The sequence below is a fragment of the Amblyomma mixtum genome, chromosome 9 (assembly GCF_055824585.1).
Source record: "Amblyomma mixtum isolate Tamu chromosome 9, ASM5582458v1, whole genome shotgun sequence".
NCBI lineage: Eukaryota > Metazoa > Arthropoda > Arachnida > Ixodida > Ixodidae > Amblyomma > Amblyomma mixtum.
In genome coordinates, this window is record NC_143020.1 from 114,303,394 (window position 1) to 114,313,120 (window position 9,727).

Sequence of the window (9,727 nt, forward strand, 5' to 3'; positions counted from 1 at the left end):
GACAACACACGGCGCCGTGTGTTGTTCGTCTTTCTGTGTCCTCGTCTCTTTGCGCTACGTTTTTCACCTTGCAATTAAAGGGATCGTAGAGTGACCCTCCAAGTAAGTGGGACTTAGTTTAGTTAATTTCTTAATTACCTAATTAGCCTAATCATCCTAATTAACCTTTATAGTCAGGCCAGATAAATAAATAAAACCGAGTAGGAAATTGGTCGAGATCGGCAATCGAACCCCGGTCTCCGGAGTGCGAGACGAGCACGCTAACCTCTCCGCCATGCCAACTCGATGGTTTGGGATGAACAAAGGCGCGTCTAGTGAATACGGTGTCTTCGCTCACTCCCATCCCTTCCCGTTACGGCGAGGTTTAGGTGTACACCGCGCTTAAGGCTTTCGCCTGACCGCACTTTAGGTCAACAAAGTGCCCCCCTGAATTTTTATATACCCCACAAACCACGCAGATGGCGATGCGCAATCGCTACTGCGCATTAGAGAGCGACAGAGAAAGAGGGAGACTGTCGGCGAGGCGATGGAGAGCGCGCGGCGGCTGCGGCGGCCCCGCCGCGCCACCTGTGCGCCGCGTGACGTCACTGCTCCTCGCGCATGCGCAGTGTGGCCTTTCGTCAGCTCCGCGAAATAGCTTGGTGACTAGCGTAGTGCTGCTTTCGCAACAAAAGCACCGCTAGCGATACTACCGCGCTGTATACGGGTCAGCTGTAGGAAGAGGTTGTGAAATGAAATGCGCGAAAAGTGCCAAAAACGCAATTAAGAAAGGAATTGAGAGAGAGAGAGGAGAGCGAAAAGAGAATGTAGAGGTTGTCGATGGGCGCATTTTTTGCTTGACAGCCCGCATAGATTCTTAGGCAAAGCTAATATTAAGGCGAAAGCCTCTATTGCCTCGCTGTCGTTAGCAATCCGTGTCGGCAGCCGTGTCGACAGCCGTGTCGGCAGCCGTGTCGACAGATGTGTCCGCGTTTTGACGGGTGTCCACCGAGATATGTGAGACTGTTCCCGCGTATTTCCTTTCCTCAAATACAGTGTCCATTTTCTTCATTACGGCCCCTGTTCCTTCACCCCCCCGGCCGCCGCGGTGGCTCAGCGGTTATGGTGCTCGGCTGCTGACCCGAAAGACGCGGGTTCGATCCCGGCCGCGGCGGCTAGAATTTCTTTGGAGGAGAAATTCTAGAGGCCCGTGTACTGTGCGATGTCAGTGCACGTTAAAGAACCCCAGGTGGCCGAAATTTCCGGAGCCCTCCACTACGGCGTCTCTCATAGCCTTAGTCGCTTTGGGACGTTAAACCCCATAAACCAAACCAAACCATCCTTCACTCCCACTTCCTCCCTTCCTGTACGGTGCGGTTCGGGTGTCCACCGAGATGACAAAGATGGTTTGGTTTGGTTTATGGGGTTTAGCGTCCCAAAGCGACTGAGGCTATGAGAGACGCCGTAGTGGAGGGCTCTGGAAATTTCGGCCACCTGGGGTTCTTTAACGTGCACTGACATCGCACAGTACATGGGCCTCGAATTTCTCCTCCAAAGAAATTCAGCCGCCGCGGCCGGGATCGAACCCGCGTCTTTCGGGCCAGCAGCCGAGCACCATAGCCACTGAGCCACCGCGGCGGCCAGATGACAAAGAATTACTGCGCCATTTCCTTTCCTCGAAAAGCGTTGCGTTCAAAGGGCAACGCATCGCGCCGAACGGGTGGTGACGTTCCGTGGACTTCCTGGCAGAACTGCAACACGCTGTCGCGTTCCATTCCTAGAGGCGAAGCTTAAGCGTCATTAATTAGTAGTTAATTGGCATTTAGCCATTAACCATTAAATTAGTAATTAATTAGTGATTTGTTATTGCTTAGTAATTAATCCTTAGTTATGTGTGCCGTCATCCAGTAGTGACGTCACTAGTGTCACATAGGCAAAGTGGTGCGGAAAACGCTTTCGCCTCTACGCACTTTAGACAGCCAAAGTGCCCCCTGAATTTTTTTTTTACCAACTGCTTAAGATTTTTAGATTCACTCAGAAAAGCGTCAAGGTCGAATGCATGCACATGGTACGAACACTGTTCACTGCATTGATGGAAGCAAACGAACGAATGAATCCTTAACAGGTATGTGACATATGGACGGCAAATAGTCTGAATGAGTAAGCTAAAACATTACTACTTTGGGACTGTAATGCAAATGACCAACGTTTGTTCAACACTGATACTCGAATTCCTTGGGGTGTTTGGTGGGTGAAGAAGGGGGAGGTTGGTGGAGGAAGGGTATGGTGGTGGTGGTGGTGGTAAAAATGCTTAATGAACACTTTTAGGAGAGAGCACTCCGCTGGACCCTGATGCTCGACAGAGCACATTGAAGATCCCCAGGTGTCTAAATTATTCGGGCCTCCACTACGGCACCTCTTCCTTTATTTTCTCAGTCCATCCTTTATCCCTTCTCTTACGGCGCGGTCCAGGTATCAACACCGAAGTATGCGAGACAGATTCTGCTCCATTTACTCCCCCTCCCCCCAAAAAAAAACTTTTAGGAGGTCGTGAGGGGTCCTTATTCTGGAACTCCGTAGGCGAAGGCTGCTGCACTGGCTCTTGTGACGACTGTAATGCAAATGACCAACGTTTGTTCAACACCAATACTCGAATTCCTTGGGGTGTTTGATGGGTACCGCCGGAGCTGGACAGAGCTGCCTCCCATACCCCCTGCGTTGGCTTTTCTGTGACATCTACGCGCCTGTTTTCCACGGGCGCACAGCACACGGGCGCCTTTTGCTCTTCACCTCCATCGAAACGCGGTCGCTTCGGCTGGGTTTGAACCCGGGTACTTCAGTTCATTAACCAAGCGCCTTCCTTAACCACTGAGCCAACCGCGGCAGGTTAGCTCAAGCCTCGGGGTCCAGCAGGGCGCTCTCTCCAAGTTAGCCGTCTCTATTCTCCACGATGCCCTCTATATCCCGTCCTCGAGTCCGTCACGCCGACGGCATCACCTTCTATACGGAGACCCCACGACCCAAGGTATGTTGGTCTCGCCCTCAAACACGCACATGCCACCTTCGATGCGTATCTTTGGACTCTGGTCCTGCAGCACTCGGCCACGAAGACGGATGCGATGCTGTTCCAGCCTCGCCACAGCAGCGCCCCGCTGGGCTCCACGTTTAGAGCTGCGACAAGGGTGGATCAGCACCGCCTCCATCATCGTAGCCTCCCTCTTACTCGGTCGCGGACTCAGTCTTTCAACAGCGGCGTATAAGGTGTAGGAGAATGGGGAGAACGGGAGGGAGGCGTTCGAAGGCGCATTCGACATCCAAAGATGGCTGAATCCTTCCCAAGGCGGGCTTTCTCAAGCGTTGTGAGTACATCCGAAATGTAGGCATCGCGATATATCTTAAGGACTGACGCAGGAAGGGAGATTGAGGGCAATTCCAGCAACGTGTGCTGAAGCGCTCAATGAAGTGTAAAAAAAATTACTAGGTCTCATTCAAAAGGCAGTGCACCGTCGACCGTTCCATACAGTGGCATGAATGCATGGTCTTGGGTAATGCTCGGCGGTATTAGTGGTACTCTGCCTCTTTTGTCTGTCACACGCCCAGTCTTCGTTTCTCCCGCGAAGAGATTCAACCGGCTCGGTAGAAAAGCGCCATAACCACTGAGCCACCGCGGCAGGTGGAACTCGTTCCGCAGCCTGCAAAACGAGACCGCGCCCACCAAGTTAACCTAACCGACTGGTCTGTCACCTTCCGCGATGATGTGAAAACCACGGAGGAGCTCCCAGGGGAGGCTACACAAGACCAGATCGATAGCCGCCACTGTCTGGAAGGAAAGAAACAACCACCAGAGAGAATGGAGGACACAGAAATTAAAGCGGGGTCTTGAAGTCGCTCAACTTGATAAAACCATCGAAGAATGATCTGCGCAAGTTTGAGGACAACCCGCTCAAATAGATCCTCGATCAAACTGGGCTCAAATCCACCCCTAAGAAAGGTCTCGAGAATATAGTACACAAATTCGAAGGGCTGCTGCGGTGGCTCAGCGGTTATGGTGCTCGGCTGCTAACCCAAAAGACGCGGGTTCGATCCCGGCCGCGGCGGCTGGAATTTCTTTGGAGGAGAAATGCTAGAGGCCCGTGTACTGTGCGATGTCAGTGGACGTTAAAGAACCCCAGGTGGTCGAAATTTCCGGAGCCCTCCACTACGGCGTCTCTCATAGCCTCAGTCGCTTTGGGACGTTAAACCCCATAAACCAAACCAAACAAATTCGAAGGCGCAGATGTGGAGCTCCTTCTGCAGCTCAGAAGCTGGTAGCATTCATACAACAGCTCAATGCCCGATTCCCGACTATTTGGGTGATGGAAACCCCGCACTAGACTCGCCAATTTCTGAAGCAGAGGCCCTGGCAGCCCTAGCACAACACCGTACCAGCTCGTCCCTGGGGCCCTACGGGATCACCAACAAAGCCCTACGAAACTCGGACGGCACCTCCATATCGGCTCTATACCGAGCTCATGAGTGCTGGGACGAAGGAGGACTGCCCGAGGCCTGGAACACGCTAAGATCACGTTAATCCCTAAACCAGGCGAAAGCTTTTCGGTAAGAAACCTTCGGCCCATCTCCCCTACTCCATGTACTATCAGCGTCAAATGAAATGCGAACAAAAGACGTGAAACGCGAGCACAAAAAATCAAGCATATTAGAAGCTGGAGATGAAATACAGGCGTGGGCTATTAACATTTCAGAAGAGCGGTCTTTTCGGCTTCGATGGGAAAATCAGCTGCTCATGTATTTTGCCTCCCTAGTATAATATCTGCGAGTTGTGCTGTTCGCGTTTCAATTGGCTTGTTCGCGTTTCAATTGATGCTGATAGTACAGACAAATTGATGGACACGTCGTACTAATTAGGCTCAAGTCCTACCCCTCACCATGTTGAGCTTTCGGCTACGAGCCTCGGCGCAAGGCGCAATGCTTCAACTGTCGAGACAAATAATATGCCCCCTCCTCCCCTCTCTACCCCCCGCCTCCAATCAAAGGAGGCACGACAGCTATCTTAGGGCTTGACCTCACCAAAGCCTTCGATAACGTATCACACGAGGTGATCCAAACCAGTACACGCGCTTGTCGCTAACGGAGTCGGGTCGCCGCCTTCTTGCTCGACTCCATATCCAACACACCCCTCCAATGGAAGACAGGTTTCGCATCCCGGAACTGTGGAGACGTGCCCTCCACGTGCGGCCTCTTCCAGCAAACATGTCACATGAAGACCATAATGGTCGGCGCCTGGCACGAGCGGAAGCGCTAGCCCGATATTATGGCAACAAAACAGGTGTATACTACGTGGACGCTTCCGGCCCTCACCACGGGGGATGGTACACGGCCGCGGTAGTTCACAACAGCAACACAGTTAACGGCCTAACTTTTAGAGCTCGCAGTGCAACACAAGCAGAAGAGGTCGCGATTGCTCTCGCGGCCTCACATTCCAATTTAAAATACATAATCACCGACTCGCGAGGGGCCTGTCGGAACGTCGAACAAGGCTGCACTCCCTTCCTAGCCTATCGAATATATCAAAATTGCATACGGGATACGGACCCCGCACACCGTTACCTCATATGGGCCCCTGCTCATCAGGGGTTGGCAGGAAACGAGGCAGCAGACGCAGCCGCCCGCGCGCTCTCTCACCGGGCTGTTTTCTCCTCCCCATCCGATCAGGAACCCGATTTTAATCCGGTCTATACATTCAAAGATATTACAACATATTATCAAAATTGTCATCGCCTTTACCCTAGCCCATGTAAAGGCCTGAAGAAGGCGGATGAGCGGCTCCTTCTCCGCCTTCTCACCAATACTTTGCTGTGCCCGGCAGCGCTAAAACATTTTGACCCCTCCTTTAGCGGCAGCTGCCCACACTGTAGTGCAGTGTCTTCTGACACTTATCACATGGTGTGGGCCTGCCCCTCCAACCCCGCTATTCCCCCCATCCCCAACCCAACCCGGGAGAACTGGGAGGCGACCCTGCTCGGCTGCCACGACTTACAGGCCCAACAAGCCTTAGTCGGGCGCGCCCGGGCAGCGGCAACCGCCACTGGGGTCCCATACTAGGGACCTCCACCTAGTGTTTGTAAGGATCGGTCCCTTACGGGCTGATCCAAACATACCTCCAGTTCATTCGAAATAAATGTTTTCACCACCACCACCACCCTCTACAATTCTACAGTTCTTGAACCCGAGATCCTGAACGTACGACTACATCCGCGAGTTCCTGGGTAACCGTACGGCGGAACTCGGCAAAGAACACCTCATGACGACCCCTTTCCTAATAGGAAAAGGGACCAATAGGGACCCCACGGCTCGGTGCTCCCACTTATTCTTTTTGATCTCTCCCTACTGACACTCCCGGCCAAACTAGCCCAGATACCTCAGATCTCGTGAAGTAAATCAGCTTGTAATTCCGACGTTGATGACCTCTGCGGGCTGCTTCATCCACTTTTTCGTTGGCTGTGATTCCACAGAGCTGGAATCCGCTGAAATTTAATAGAGTGGGCTGCGGCATAGTTCGTATAGTACCCTGAAGGCAATGACGTCGAGCTGAAGATATACTGCTTCCGCTGCTGTTCCCGAAGCCGATGAACCCTTTGGGGAGGCCAAGACAGACTCGCAGGCAGTTGTTCCTCGCGGCCTCTAGTGACCTTTTACTTGTTCGCGATAGTCTGTGAAGAACCTGCAAGAAGTAACGGAATATTCCTTCTACATAAGGTTTTTGAAGAACCATGGAGCAGTAGTTGCAACCCCATCGTGTTACCGCCATGAATCTCGAAATTTGATACGCTGTGGCAACGCTCTCACGGAGCATTTTAATCTGGCGAGTCCTAGAGAGACTCCTGTCTATAACAATTCCAAAGAATCGTACGTAAGGTAACCGTACTTAAGGTAATCTTGCGCGTAAGGTAGCACCCGTCCACCTAAGAGAAGCGGGTATCCGGTATTTTCCTTGTTTCTTGTGAAAGCTATGACAGCATTTTTTTTTCTGGCGAGCGTTGCAGACTTCGCAGGATCAAATACATGGCGATGTTCAATACCGCTCTCTGGAGACGCTGCTAGGTGACGTGGAGCGAATTTGACGCACTGCAGATGCATATGTCATCGGCATAAATCGTAATGTGTGCTCCTCGGGTAGGTTTCTTGTTATGCGTAGCAGGGATGTTGAACAGGAGAGGGCTGAGTACGGTCCCTTGAGGTACTCCTTTCTCTACTTCGTGAAACGATGATTCTCTCCATAAGCTTAGCTACGCAACTCAGCAGGACAATGGGCCGGAAAGATGCGTAGCTTGTTGGCTGCTTGCCAGGTTTCAAGGCGGGCACAATTTTTGCCTGTTTCCATCCCGTAGGGACCACACCAGACAAAAGCATTGCAATATTCGAGAATGCGGAGACGAGAGTTGCGAGGTAGCGTTGAGACAGCCTTATAGTTCTCACTGTGTCATAGCCTGTTGGCCATCTGCTGAGAATCTCGATGGCCTCACTAGTCTGGAACATTCTCACACTGCTGAAAGTATGCCTCACTCTACCACGTAACGTGGTCATGCCAGAACTAATGTTCCTGCATATGGCATATGCACAACTCTAGCTAGAACCGGGCCACACTCCCATCCTTACCCTCCAAACCAAAGCAGCGGCCCTCAGCACTTAAGCCCAAGACGGGCCCATAATCGGAAACTTTTCTCTTGATTTGAATCTTCCGCCACCACAACTACCACCACTTCCTGTTGGCTCCCAGCGACGACTCATTACATGCACAAAAACTTTCGCACAGAATCTACTGATAAATTTCCGGCACTTGACATAAATTTGCACAGATAGTTTGGCTCCTAAAGCATGAACTTCGGGAATAAGAAAACGAGCGTCAGTGTAGGAGTTTAGACTGGCTTAAGGTCCGTTCGATTATCCTGCACTCCCTGCACCAGGTCTGTGAAGTTCCGCGGCGGTGCCGCAAGCGTGCAGCGCCAGTTCATGCAGTTCAGGTGCAGCTTGGCACTGGCTGCTTTCAAAACGAATGGTAGAGTGCAGGTCTGGTCGTCTGCTAGCCTAGGCGTCGCCACCAAATTGCAGCCAGTAGCGTGGCGCCCATATATCAACGGCCGCCAACGTCCCGAGCCGCATGAAGAATCTTCAAACAGTACATCGCAGCGAAGCATTGCCATGCATCAGCCTCGATGCAGCCTCGCGGCAGCTAAGCGAACCGCACGTCTGTTCTTTTACTGAACACTATCGACTGAGCTGTGCACGCGCCGACTTACATGTTAAGCGATTGCTGCCACAACGTGCATCATGCTGCGTGCACGTCTTTACCTTTTAGTTAACATAACCGGCTTCGAATACTGTTATAACACTATTAGTCCAAAGGAAAGACGCCGCGGTACAGGTCCGTCAAGAGCAGGGTGGTCGAGAGATGCAAGGTACAGGCGCCCAAATCTTTAGCTGGCGTGCGCGAGCGGCGACTTTTCTGTTCGTCAGCGCCATATGACGGAGCAAAGTTGGAAATAGGATGAGGCTAAGCGCATGCTCACAAAGCACGCTCAGCTGGGGCCGTCGTCTGCTAGGCTGTTCCTTCTTAAGGACGTCACCCCTTCTTATCGCGTTTCGACGAGCAGCCAGCGTGAGTAGGCCAATGGTTTTGCTCGAATTTTACGTTCCGAAGAACAGCGTTGTAGCAACCAAGCGAGGAAATAAAACTGAAAGATATGCCGAACACGCCAAATCATGCAATAAGCCGGAGAACATGGGTCGTTATCATTATGAATGGAGAACATGGGTCATTATCGTTATGAAAGGGTTATCACTAGCTCAGGCAACAATCTGCAAGTCTTCTTTTATTTTCCTGGTGAGGTAGCGAGGAGCATCTTTGATCCGACCTTCGTCCCAGTAGGCACGTATGATTCTGCCCACTGAAGCCCCCGACACTCCAGTTACTTTAGCATCTCCTTCTGCAATGAGCCTCCCAATGACATCCCTATAATTCGGAACCTTGTCGCTTGACATACACGGAGTGGCATCATGATAACTGTTCCGAACTGCAGCGAGCACGGCTGCAGAGCAGCTTCACTTCAGTTTCACAGCGGCCTTTTAGTTTCGTCGCCACGCTGAAGCATAAAGCACGCAGAGTGTTGATAAGCGCCCTTCGTGCAGATGAAAAAAAGCTTTCGCGTCAGCAAGTAACACATGAACGATATACGTTCTCCGCCTTATCGCATGATTGGGAGTGTCCGGCCTATCTTTCGGTTTTATTTCCTCGCTTGGTTGCTACAACGCTGTTCTTCGGAACGTAAAATGCGAGCAAAACCATTCGTCTACTCACGCTGCCTGCTCGTCGAAACGCGATAATAAGGGGTGACGTCCTTAAGAAGGAACAGCCTGGCAGACGACGGGCCCAGCCGAGCGCGCTTTGTGAGCATGCGCTTAGCCTCATCCTGTTTCCAACTTCGCCCCGTCATACGGCGCTGACGCACAGAAAAGTCGCCGCTCGCGCACGCCAGTTAAAGATTTGGGCGCCTACGTGCCAGCGAGGGCCACCGTTCCCACCTCCGTCGCCGCCTTCTCGGGTGGCCAGTCACGTTCCATAAGAGTCGGACCCGTGCGGGGCACCGTTCTCATCGATGAGTGGAATAATTTGAGTATCTCCGCCGTTTATCGCAAAGCGCAAGCCATCGTCGCGCAAGCCGTCGTCTGCTTCCATGGCGGCTGCAGCTGC

At 52.1% G+C, this 9,727-nt stretch overlaps 1 protein-coding gene across 1 annotated transcript in view; it reads left to right on the forward strand.

The window, feature by feature from the left end:
* The window catches only part of LOC149330824 (uncharacterized), a 166,439-nt gene that overhangs the window by 124,337 nt on the left and 32,375 nt on the right, over nucleotides 1–9,727 (forward strand). The gene's annotated exons all lie outside the window — the stretch shown is intronic.